This window comes from Theobroma cacao, chromosome 1 (genome assembly GCF_053813885.1).
Source record: "Theobroma cacao isolate CCN51 chromosome 1, ASM5381388v1, whole genome shotgun sequence".
In the NCBI taxonomy this organism is placed as follows: domain Eukaryota; kingdom Viridiplantae; phylum Streptophyta; class Magnoliopsida; order Malvales; family Malvaceae; genus Theobroma; species Theobroma cacao.
The window spans coordinates 3,445,896-3,458,968 of record NC_142639.1 but is presented as its reverse complement, the minus strand read 5'-3'; positions in this window follow the sequence as shown (position 1 = coordinate 3,458,968).

The following is a 13,073-nucleotide window of genomic DNA, read 5'->3' as shown; positions in this document are numbered from 1 at the left end:
TTTCCCAATTTATGGTGTGGATGCTAGATTTGAAAGAACTCTATGATCGGTCAGGAAATATCCAATGGTTTCCCTGCTATATCTGTAACCTGAACCATGATCCCACTTCTTCAACCAATGACAGAAGACATAATATAAGGCAAATCAAATCTTATTAGTTGGAAAAATACTTTGAATATTTGTATCTTTCACCAGGTGTTTGATCGTCTAATGGAATTCCAACTATCCTTCCTGCCCTAATACCAACTTAGGTCAAATGAGAATTCATTAACATATATTAATCTTCCTCAAAGCAACCTCAACAAAGCTGCACTAATGACCATGTGTACAGCTCTCAAATATTAATAAAAAAAATGCTGATGATGTTAGAAATGTAAGCCCAACAATTCAGTCTCAATATGATGAAATGCACTAATTGTTCGAAAGATATTTCATCATAAATGCAAATCCCACAATTAGGAAACAACCTTGCGTTGTGAGAGCAATTGAGCTAGCAAAGTTTTTTTTTTTTTTTTGCTTTTTTATTATTTACTTTTGGCTTACTGTGAGGCCGGTTGGCAGTGGTCTAAACTCCAACGCTAATTCTAGATGTTGGTTCAAGCTTTGACCCTTACTCTAAAGTTATCATAAATTTCTTCTAACCCAAAATACGTGGCAATGAGTGTATGCCTCCATTTTCATTGGAGGAAACCAGCATAATGTTTCAGCAACACCAGCAAAGCTATGGTCTTGTACCTAAATCGTACTCGTCCTCTTACCTTAGGTCTCCCAACCATCCACCGTTTCTGCCACGGTCATTGCGTCGTGCCCCCACATCCCGAAACTAGCGCGTGCCATTCATTCTTCATCTGATTATATAAAAATTAAAGGCGAAGACAAAAACATTCAGTCACCTATTTTTTCTCCTCGTAGTTATCCACAATAAATATTAAAAAACAAACAGTGCTCAGAGAATGAGTAGCTAAGGCAGAAGGCAAAGAGGAAAAATGTGAAAAAAAAAAAATACTTGGGGCCTTTGGGTTTAGGGGTTGCAATGAGAATTAAATTTGTTTGGAAGAAAACTGGGGACCTTTCGCCGCTAGACAGACAGACGGCTGATTGGAGGCGGCTTTTGGCGAGTGCAAAGAGGCGTGGGAGGGTGAAATGGAAAACTTGGAAAGAATAAAAATAAAAATTCTTTTTTTTTTTGGTGTGTTTTGTTTAATGTGATGTTTGGTAGGGTCAGGCCAAGGAAGGGGGTAGAGTGGGTCCTACAAAGGTTTGCAGTTTCTACGTCTCATTCGCCCCAACGGGGATGCCCATGGTACGGTCCCTGTCAGCGTCGGTTTTGGCTGTCATTTGCCTTTCCGTTCCTCCATATTTTTATTGCGAGTTTATTTCAGATATTCGTATCACTTCTTAAGATATGGGTGGTTTTATGAGTTATGCACTTGGCTCCTAGTTTAATTTTAAATCATGAGTGCAATGGGTTCCAGTTGACTTAATACTTAATTCAATGAAGAAAAAAACTACTTGTTTTGTCTTTCGCTTAAAAATATAATTTAAATGGTTGAACTTTAGACTCAATTATTATAAAGCTCAAAATTGTAATATAAAATTTATGAGCTTATATGTATAAATAAAAATTATAATTAAATTTGTATTCAAATATTAAGTTAAATAAAGAGTATATATATCTTTCTGCTTTAAAAAATTATACTTTAATTCAAATTCCCTTCTTCCAAATGAAAAATATAATTAAAATCAGATAATTGTTAATATATATAATATAATTATCACATTTAACACAAAATATCAATTAATAAACTAAAAGATAAAACTTGATTAGCATGTAAACTCACTTTGATTGAGTAGCAAGATACTTCAAATTGTAGTTTAATTTATACCAAGAATTGAATTCCAAAAATACATTGGATGCATGCTAGCTTTGTCGTAGTTTATTTTATTTCCTTTTTATATTGTCAAATTCTTCTATTCCCCTCCACTTGAAGGTGTTCTTTCCTCTTATCTTGGGAAGTGGGTGGGTTCCACATCATCAAGTCACCCCATAACCATTATTTCATGAAACTTTATTTAAACAAAACCCATAAATGAGAAATAAATAAAATAAATTTTGGAAGATAAAAAAGTAGGGTTTTTTTTTCCTTTAGCTTTTTGTATCTGCAACTGCAATGCTGCGTCTCGCCGCATTTGGTGTGGGCCACCACCGATGACCGAACCTTCTCTCCTCTTCCACTTGGAGGTTTGATCTGGCTCGCCACCCCACTTGGTGCTTGCATTTGGATATTTAAAAATTAATACTTTAATTGGATTATTTTCTTACCACATTACGCTTTAAATGGTTAAGTACTCTGGTATTACTTGTAACTAGAAAGGGGTTCTTTGTTATCATTTTTTAAAACATTAATAATTAATTTAAAGTTTTAAAATTAGCCTTTTCTTCTTGTTTATATTATAATTAAAATTTTATTTTTTAAATGGCAATACGAAATTTTGACACGATGAATAATTATTCAAATATCAAAATAAGTAAAAAAATTATTAAAAATAGTATTTTAGTACTATATAATATATCTTTTATGTACAAAATATCATTATAATATCACATTAACATAACCTAACATATCGAACAAATTCAAGAAAACATCATTGTTTTAACATTCAATATTTCTTTTTTCTTATGTACTGCGTGGGTCAACATAAACTACAGTAGAGGAGGAACTCGTGTGGCTTTAATTCCGTTGTTAGTAAAAATAGGTTTTATCATATTGTAGTTAAGGTATTGAAAATCCTATTTATTTATTATTAAAAAAATTATCTATAATTGATGAAATATGATTGAGAGGCAGATAATATTTGAGGAATGATTTTTGATTCATTCACTGAAAGAATACTAGAAGGTCTGTACATATATATCCACAAATCAGGAAAGAAGAAAATGACAAAAAGTTGTAACTAATCAAGCTATTAACTAACTTAACGGTTATTAATTATTTACATCCTTTAGTATCAACTAAAACGGTGTAGTATCGAAATCCTTGTTGTCTTCTTTCTGACAAAAAAAAATGAAACGGTGCATTTCTTCAATCTTTATTCTTCTGCTGCTATTTACAAGTGGCAGTTTTCTGGTGGCAACTTAGCTGCTTTTATTCTTTTGCTACATTGAAATTATTCATGATCAACCTTCCTGACTAATAATAATCTTAATTAATGATATTGTTAGGCAATGTTCATGCCAATTCAAATAAATGAGAATTAAACAAATTTTAATAAGTAAATTATCGAAATTGATCATGATTCATGTTGGTTTGGTTGATATGATAAAGATTTTAAAATTACAAAAAAAAATTAAATGATTTTCTTTTGTTTTTCTTCATTATTTTTTAATGAAAACGATAATGCTAGGTTATTATACTATACCTGCCTTAGCTACTGAGTGAATAAATTCCAGGTAGGGAATCCTTCTTCCATGGGATACAAGTATAACGTCATTAACCACTTAAAAAAGGAACCAGACAAAATGATTAGCCGGTAGAATTTGGGTTTAATTTACCATGTACATTAGGTCAGTATTTTTTTTTTTTTGGGATGAAGTAATGTTATTATCTTCTTAGAGCAATTGATGAATCTGTTGCTAATCAAATAACACATCATTGGCTTAATAGAATAAGTAAACATCAATTAAATTGCATAGGCATAATTGAACGATTTTACAATTAACTGCATAGTTAAAATATTATTTAAAAAATATTTTATATTAAATACAATAATTGATAATTAATATGGTAATTTTTAATACTAACATAACTTATTAATATATATATATATCTATAATATATATAAAAGTAAGATAACTGATTAAGTTAATTAATTGACTCATTCTCAATTGGATTAATTTTTTTATATACTTTATGTCAAAATTACGTAGTTTTTGACATTTGAAGGTTTTTTTTCTTTTATTTATTTCTATAAAAAATACTTGAAAACAATAATTTATAAATTTTAATACTTAGAAGATAGATTCATTTACTATTTATCAATTGTAATTTAATATTATTTTTGTCTATATCCTCGTATTTTACATAAACTTAAATATATATTATTTAAACATTTTTTTTATATATGAATGTTTAAATTTCAATAAATATCCATCAAATTTATTGAATAAAATAAAAAAATCAAAAAAGTATATTCATTTCTTAATATACATAGCACACAATCATCATTAAATAAATAAATTAACTGAATTTGACAACTTTTAACCATTCATTTTATATATAAAAAACAGATACTATTAGAAATTAATAACTATATTATATTAATAGAATTTTTACATTATACTGTTATCTTATATTTTATAATTATTTATCTTAATATGCTAATAGTACAGATTATATACATTCTTATTTTTTAATATTTTATTATACATCAATAATATTTGATAAGATTATTGTTTTTTTAGATAAGTATTGTTTTATAACCATATATGTAGGTATAAGTTTTCAATAATTAAAATCAGAATAAATAATAATATTCAATTAATATCAATTTATCTTTTCTCTACAAACAATAACCATACATCCATGCAAGTTAGCTATACAATATAGTTATTTTTACAAATTTTTTTAAAGATATTAAATTGAAGTTCACTTCAATATAATTTATATTTTTTATGATTTTTTTTCATAATATAGCTATGGGTACTATTTATATATATATATATATATATATATATATATATATATATATGAGATTAAAAAATTAAGGAATAGTCGTGGAAGGGGGCAGAATATAAAGAGGCTGGCCAGCACCACGAGTCTGAAACAAGACAATGGAAAAGAAGGTGTGACGCGGATTTCACCTCCGCTCCCCTTCATTGAATTTAGGCACCCACGACAAATTCCAAGCTTCTTGGTGCAGGTGCAGACCCTTTTTTTTTTTTTGTACTATCCTATCAGTTTTATTAAATTAAATGGATATTATTAAATCACAAGAACTCACAGCTTTTGTCGTGGGTCCAAGCACTTACGGCCATTTAAGTTATATTTATTAAAAGTTTTTAAAATGGAATATTAAGAGGGGCAGAGGCAGTGCTAAAAGCCGAGCCTTTTTGGGTTTGTTCCCTTTGGAGGTTTTCGTGTGGGGAAACGTCAGGGCAACTTGGCCAGGTCATAACTCATAGGTGGGGGTTAATTATTATCCATGAATATTGATTTGTGCTTGATAAAATTGATTCTGCCTGTGCCTAGTTGCTTTTAATTGTAGTGGACTTGGATTATGTGAAATTTGTTTTTTGGAGATATATTCCATCTTAAGACTATGATCAGCCTTTGAAAAGGAGTTTTGTGCCTATGTTAGAAATGAGTGGGTTTTTTTTTTTTTTTTTACGAAAAGAAGAGACTCAAATCTCACATCAACAATTTGCATCATAAGTTCCATCATTGAGTTTGCATTCACTACTGCTCCTAACCATTTGGAGTGTATTGAGCTCATCAATTTGGATTTTGACAAAAATTTAGGAGACCAAGTACAAGAATAATACTGTCTTTGTATTAGATTTTTTAGTAGTTTTATATTTTGTAAACATATTCAGTCAAATACTATTATATAAATATATGTATATATTTATTTTTAGTCTATATAAAATAAAATAATTTACTGTTTTTGAGAAAATGGGTAATCAATAAAAACATCATACTTAACATGCTGATCAAATTTGTGTTTAATCTTGGTATTTTTTTCTATTTGGTCGGTTTATTTTTTTGTGATAATCAAACAGTCTTACATGTTACAGTTAATTCAATGTACCATGAGTGCATAAAGAAGATTGAAGTTGATTTTGTCATGTCATTAATGAGAAACTCTATGTTGGTGTCTTTCTTCTAATTTCGTTTCACTGTAAACTAGTTTGCCGACTTATTCACCAAACCTTTTTGTAAGAAACATTTTCATTTCTAGTTAGGCATTCAAAAGTTTCATACTCCAACTCGAGGGGAGTATTAGAGCAATATTTTCTCTTTATCGTATCTTAGCATATATTTACAATTATTGCAATATAATTTTTTTGTGTATATTTAGTAAAATGCTTTTGTGTATGTACTTTATTTTTTAAGAAATACAAAATAAAACGATTTAACTTCAATTATATTTTCTTAACACCAAGTTAAATTTAAAGATAAAATACCTTGATCTCATCTTTTGGTTATAATTACATTATGGTTCATTAATTTTCAAAATGAACATTCAGCTCTAAACGTGTAAACAGCGTTAATGCATAAATATAAAATGTTTAAAATGATTTTCTTATTTTTTTTCACTATTTTCCTTTCTCTTAGGTCAATCGTGCAACACTCCCTTATACCAGTTGGCTCCTCCGAGGTTGGATCTAACCATGAAATGCCATATTTGATTGAATCTCCCTAAACTCCCTTGGGGAGTATTAAATCGTTGCTTTCTTAGGGAGCATCATCAACCGTAGGTGGTCGAGTAGAAAGAATTTTTTTTTTGAAAAAAGAGAACAAATTAAAATAAAAAATTATTATTTATATAATTGTAATTTTTAAAATTAATGACGAATAAAATTATCTTAAAAAATATTATTATGTTATCAAACTAATATAAACATTGATGGTTGATTAACAACAAGATATATGTGTTCAGCAAAAATATTATTTTAAGACGAACTTTTCATTTTGAAAATAGACCTACGTGTAATTATAATCAAAAGTTGATGAGTTAGTGTATTTTACTCTAAATTTTATAAACATCTCATATTTTATAACCAACCAAGCATTTGGAGAGTTGATAAGAAAAAAATATTCTTCTATTTCTTAATTGGGATTAATTAAATATGAATGCTTTTGAAATTTGAAATTAATCCAAATCAACGAGCAATTAATAAATGATTAGCCCATAACTCATGAAGTAACTAATTAAAACTACTTATAAAATATAAACATATATTAATTGCCCCCCTTTCACTGTCCACAAATATTCTAAGAAAGTATAAGGCCATTTAACTTTGAATCCTTTGTATCAAAAAAAGATGTACACGGTGAAAATAAAAAAATAAAAAAAAACTCTAACTTTTTAATTTTTAATCATAATTTTATATAAATTTATTAATTTTTAAAATGAACAATGAAATTTAAAAGTGTGAACATCGTTAACATAAAATATAAAAAAATTAAAATATTATTTTTTTTCTCTCAAACAATGTAATTGACGGACGATTATCTCATTCGCCCACTAACCACCCACAACAAACACTCCCCAAGAGACAAGAGAAGGGAGCACTAATCTGGTGCTTCCAAGGGAGGGGAGTATCCTTGTGAGCATCGATTTGGTGCTCCCCTCCCCTCAGGAGCACGCATCAAATTGGTGCTCCCCTTTCCTGGAGAGCACCAGATGCCATCGATCACAAGATGGCATGAGAGAATTTTTTTTATAAAAAAATTAAAATTAAAATTTATATAATAATAATTTTTAAAATTAATAAAAAATAAAATTATTTTTTTAATATTAAAATGTCATCAAATTAATAAAAATATTAATATTGAAAATACGTGAAGTGAAAAATATTTTTTTAAAAGTTAATTATCAATTTAAAAAATTAATAAATTCACATAAGTTATGATCAAAAGTTCAAAATAAAAATATTTTACCAAAAAAAAATTTATTGCACAAGCAATTAAGGACGACTAAATGAACGGCGTAGCTTATTTGTTTAATATAATCCCAACAAATACACAAGACAATCTTCTTCAGGATATGGAGAGTGGGAAGCAGCGAAAAGTTGGGGAGTGACGAGAGCCATTAAATTAATATTAAATAATTTTTTATAGTTTTGATTTGAAAGTACACGTCTAGCTTTTTGGATTGCAAGTTGCCAGGCAAGTTGGGTCAGCTTTTGGGGTCCTACCTGAAAGTGGATGGGGTGACGCTTGCCATCCCATATATTTTAGATTTAGGTAACCATGTCACCTTTTTAAGATTCTAAATAATAATGCTTGCTTGACTCCTCTTCTTTCAGTAATAAAAAGAAAAGAAAAAAAAAAGCCCATGAAAATTTGTTGATTTCGTAATTTTCTTTTTGTTTATTTGGCTTTTTGATGGGCACGAATAGGTAATGTTAACTGTAAGCTTCGTCGGAAGGTTAGCTTTGGCATCTCCAAAAGAGACATCTGGGATCTGGCCCTTCAACAAATTTTATAGTCAATTAAAATTTCTTAAATAGTTTTTTTCCTTTTATTCCTCTGCCTCAACATGATTCAAGTCTCTTTTATCCAACTGTTCATATTGTCAGACTTAGGTCATTTGTTTTGTCTGTCATCTCACATATAAATGTTTGAAGCAATTTACTTGTCATCCTTTGCTAGCGATTAATTAAAAAAAATAATAATTAAGTTCATTGTGAAATTTAATATATGTTATTTAATAACTATACCTTTTTGGAACCCTTGTACATACGTTGGTGCAGAAGAGTAACTTTAGGTTTAAGGAGCCCTCTCAATGATTTCATTTTTCTTTCCCTGTTTGGCCAACATGAGCTGGTGAAAATATTTAATCGTCAGTACATAATTTTTGTTGCAGAGAATTTAATAGTTCACCGAGCATAACGTTTTAAAAATTTTCATTTTCATTTTTTTTATTTCCATCTATTAGTAATTTGTTTTATAATTAGCTTTCTCTATAATGTATAGTTTTTTTTTTATAAGCAACAATATAATAAGTAAAGTACAATTTTAAAATTTTGTTATTATATTTTCATTTATGAGTAAGAAATTAACTGCGTGCTGCAATGAGAGGGCGCATCAATTATTTACTGGTTGTTTCCTTATTGAGCCATCAGACAAGGAAAATAAGTGCATTTTTACAGCAATGTTGTTGGGGTGAATTTAACATCGTAACGACTTGATTCACATTATCACTTAGTTCAGTAAAGAAAACTTTTAACGTACAAAATAAAAAGTTAAAAAGTGCCCTGTTGGTATCATTTATTGGCATTGATGAGGGTCTATATGGATATTTATTTGGTTTTAAATTATTCTTACACATTATAAAACGACCAAAAGAGATTAAATGGGATCATAGTTGCCATATATTTATTTGGTAATTTAATTAATTTATTACTTTTCATAATTGTATTTTTAAAAAGTATGTGTCCTTTCTACAACCACGCTTGATATTTTAAAACCTTTTCATTCACGATAAATTGTTTTTTTTTTAAATGTAAGAAAAAAGATTCGAATTTTATTTTTTAAATAAATAAATCATATCTCAATTAATAAATCAAATACTTGAGTGCAATAGTAAAGTTTTGATACTTTACAAGTCAAGTTAGAATATTAATTTTTTAATTATCTTAGTTATTATCCACATATTTTACACATGTTTATTTAATTATCTAAATATAATTTAATTAAACGCATATCAACCCTTCTAATTATATGCTTATAGAACTTAAAAACTCTATCAATGATATAAAGGATAATAATCTTGAAAAAATTCTCTAAGAAAATAAATTAATATTTATAACAAAAAGTAGATTATTATTTTGTTATATATTTATAAACCCCGATATATTAAAATTTAAAAAAGAAAGAAGAAAATGAAATGTAGGAAATAAAATGGGTGATATGTGAGATGCACTTATGGTGTGGGAAGAGGTGATCTGGAGAGATACTGATAAGGAAATAGGGTTGAAATTATTGCCCTTGTTGGCTTTGGACCATCCATGATGTTATACACAGAAGAAGATGTGGGGAATGGGAAGGACATAGAAATGTGTAAGACACGTGGATTTCACGTGAGGATATGGCCCATACCCTGACGGAACATGAGAAAAAAAAAACACGCACACACACACAAAACTTAACCCCTGAAACCTTGGGGGATGCATACTTTGCTGACGTTGGAGAATGTTTTCTTGCACGTGAACGTGTCAGCTCCACATCACTTCCCCTTCTAAACCTTTTTTTATTGTTCAAACCCCCCCAAAAAACAAATCCCATACCATTCTATTAGGGCTTTCAAAAGAGAGTCCTACTAAAGGGGAGGAAGACAGCCCATTTGGAAATTACCAAACAAACAGGCCTAGCTAGTTAACGAAAGAAACATATCAGGGCATGTAGTGTTTGGGCTGAGTCCTGTTTGTAGGATAAGTCCCAGATACCAAAACCATGCTTGGTGACTTTATTAAATTTGCCACAACATTTAAATATGAACAAAGTGCCAACAAGTTTTACTTGCTTCCCAGACTTGTTGACATAAAGCAGCAGCACAAACAGTAACTTCCCTTATTCATTTATTCTTTGTGAATTGGGAAATTGTTCGTGATAAACAACAACAAGTTCTTTAACATTCTTTTGTTTTTCTTTTAATTATATAGATAATGTTCTTTTACTATTATATTATTGAGATATAAAACTCTGTTAAGTAATTCGATCAATCTTTTTGAATCTCATAAATATTGTTCTATAAACTGCACCAAAATCAGGGGGAATTTAATGGCAATTAAACAACCCCTTACTGTGTACTTTAGGTAGCTACTATCCTAGTCCTTGGACTAGAGTAAAAGAAAAAGAAAAAAAAAAAAAGGGGTTAATCGGATCATAGACCCTACACACTCTTTGGAAATGACTTGCATCATGGATCTGTACTTTCAGCATTTGATCAGAGGCTGAGAAGCCTTGGAAAGGTACGAAATTCTTCTTCTCTGCATAAACGACAAAGCCTTTTTTTTATTTATACTATAAAGTACTCTACCACTAATATTTTGAAACCCAAAGGCATGCGTTATCCTTTTTTTTTTCCACACATCGATTCTTATATTTTTTCCCCAGATTTGTTCGTAGTTCATTTTTGTCAAACTTTGAGCTCTTCCAAGGAGGCAATTTTTCTACCTTCCCGCAGACCTAACCACTTCCTTTTTCTTGTCTGTACAAGGCTAATATAAGCTACAGAGGTCCATGTGGCAAACTCCAAATAAGCTTTAAAATTTTAGAATCTAACTCAGCCCTTAGGTACAGATCTTTAGCGTTTTGGTTTTTACTGGTGTTTAGTAAAGGTAAAGGACATCCTTATTTAACCAAACCCTTCTAATCTGAATTTCAAAATGGGCATTGCTGCGCCAAATTAGTACTGCATACGACATTGGAAGTGAACAAAAACTTGAAGGCAACATGCACAAATGATATTTTATATATATGACAGAAACTGTATACCAAGCTGTCATTCTCTGGCGTAGTTTTGTAATCCATTTTGTTTTGATATTATCTCACATTTGTTAGGAGCCTCTGATTAATTTCAAAACTATTGGATGTTATAACACCTTGAACTATATATAATGCATGTTTAATTTTTTTTTTAATATTCATCTTACACAACAGAAAAATCCAAGCTTCCCTAAGTAATGATTGGGTGGATTGTTTTGGCTTAATACTGCACAAGTTGATATATCAAAGTTCTAATCCCAGTTAGCATGTAGAAACTGTCCTTTTTTTATTATTATTTTTCTGTTTTCTCTGTAGCTCAACATTCGAAGCTTGCGTTTGTATATCTTTGGCTTCCATATGTTTTGGGGTAAGTTCCACATCTTTAGAATTTATATAATACTATACCAACTGTGCTTAAAATTCATTAATTTAATACAGAAAACAGATGTTATATCAAATCGGGTATCTTAAGCACATGGTTTCATTCCTTACTTTCATGCTTGCTACTTTGTTTTTAGTGTTGTCTTAATGGATGTAAGAACAAATTAGACCATGGGGGATGCCCTGAGAAAACATGCCCTGATATATTTCTTAAGCCCACATGTCTTTTAGTCCTTGTATCTCAAAGTTTAGGAATCCTCATCAGAATTCTCACAAATTATATGTAAACCTCACTTCCTTAACTTATATGATTCTCCTTATATGCTTTCCCTTAGATTCTTCTTATACTCTTCTTCAGCTGCATGCATTCCGATACTTGGTAAAGGGATTACAAAAGGTTGGATTGATATGGTAAAAACTTAAATACAAAATTTCAGCAAAAAGTTTGTCAGCTTTCTTTGGTTCCCTCCTAACTCCTAAGATCACAATAAATGTATAAAATTACATGGTTAGAACCTATCAATTTGTTTACCAACTGTTTTGACAGACTGCTTTCGCGACAAAACTAGAGTTTATTTTTATCCATTGCTGTCCATGATTTGCATCATAGACTAAAAATATACAGAGAAAAAGATATGGTATCAGCTAGGGACCAGTAGCTTTTTTGTAATTACATACATGAATTGAACATTGATGAAGGATATTATCTTTGATTGAAACTCATTAATCTAGTGAAAGAAGATACAGAATTGCACTTTGTAGATTTGAGATATAGAATATATTCTTGCAGTGTGATATTTTACATGAAAATGAAAAGAAAAAAAGGCAGTTGATATCTATTATATATACGTTGGTAAGTTCTCAATTATTTGCATTCACCTCATACACTGCCGCATGTAAGACAAATAACTATGATATAAGATGAATTGAGTGGTGAGTGGGAATTGTGAGTGGAACATTATCCTATCTATGTAGTTCAATGATCTTCGAATTTTCATGGTTAAGATGTGGCAGGTTTCCCAAATTTCAAACATTAAATGAAATGCAGATGAGGCCCAGAATTCTCTAGGATTAGTGAAAGGAAGTTGATGAACAGAAGGCAAGTGATGGGGGCGGTTAGGAGGTGTCCCTTTTTCTTGGGTGGCATGGTCGAGTAGTCTATTTAAGGTGGGGTTGGGGCTGCGAGGGAACCAGTCCTTCAATAAGGGAACAAAAGGAAGTATATCACGTGTGAGTTGCAGAAGGGTCAATTTCTATGTAGAGATGAAATGAAATGATTTATGGACCCTTTCCAAAGGGGTGTGTGTCTGCCTGCCTGCCTTCACAAGATATTACTACCTTTTAATGATAATCCTCTTAAATTCCAAATTCAAAAAATTCTTGTGGATATCTAAAAACTGGTCCTGGATAAGACCTCTTACAAATTTTGATTCGACAAAGTTGGTGACAGAGAGAAAGAGATCAGAGAGAGAGAGA